This window comes from Oratosquilla oratoria, chromosome 29, assembly GCF_046742065.1.
Source record: "Oratosquilla oratoria isolate Oo_2021 chromosome 29, ASM4674206v1, whole genome shotgun sequence".
Taxonomy (NCBI): Eukaryota; Metazoa; Arthropoda; class Malacostraca; order Stomatopoda; family Squillidae; genus Oratosquilla; species Oratosquilla oratoria.
The window spans coordinates 24,330,448-24,331,493 of record NC_134805.1 but is presented as its reverse complement, the minus strand read 5'-3'; positions in this window follow the sequence as shown (position 1 = coordinate 24,331,493).

Sequence of the window (1,046 nt, the reverse complement as noted above, 5' to 3'; positions counted from 1 at the left end):
CACACACACACACATACAGACACACACACATACAGACATACAGACACACACACACACACACATACATACAGACACACACACGTGGGCACGTGGTCACGTGGCATAGTTAAGGACATATGAACCTGACACACTGTCCCGCAGTGGTCCCCGAAGGCAGGCGACTCCATGGACTACGTGCTAGACTTGTGATCGACAGTTATTTCTGTCCCGAACGAGAGCTCAATGCTCGTATAGCCCGATCTATGGGCAATGCTGCGACCTTGATAACTCTAAGATGGAAGTATTGGTTATCATTAATGAAATACAATATCCACTCTTTTCCTTTTCATATTTTGATTTTTCTTCCTGTGTATCAGCGACGAAATAAAGAATTATTTTTGTTTTTTCTTCATCATTAGCGTCGTTTTTCTGTTCGTCTTTGCTTCCAGCTTCATTTTCTTCTTCTTCTTCTTCTTCTTCTTCTTCTTCTTCTTCTTCTTCTTCTTCTTCTTCTTCTTCTTCTTCTTCTTCTCTTCCTCCTCCTTCTTCTCATCCGTCGATCCTCGAACTTGGTCATCACGACCGAAGTCTTCCTCAGCCATAAACTAACTTCATTTCTTTATTCATTTGTTTGTTTTGTGTTTTATTACATTTTGTCGGGAAAAAGAGTTCCTCTACCCAATCTCGCTTTCCCCTTCGAAACAAATACCTCGGCGAGAGAGAAAAATATAGTCGCCGCCCCCGGGTCTTTTTCAGGCGGGAATACCTGTCTATTAAGGGCAGGGGGGAAGAGGGGGGCGAGAGGGAGAGGGAGAAAGAGAGAAAGGGAGAGAGAGTGGGAGAAAGAGAGAAAGAGAGTGGGAGAGAGAGTGTGAGAGAGTGAGAGAGAGAGAGAGAGAGAGAGAGAGAGAGAGAGAGAGAGAGAGAGAGAGAGAGAGAGAGAGAGAGAGAGAGAGAGAGAGAGGGGGAGAGAGAGAGGGAGAGAGAGAGAGGGAGAGAGAGAGAGAGAGGGACAGAGAAAGAGTGAGAGAGAGAGGCAGAGAAAAAGAGAGAGAGAGAGAGAGAGA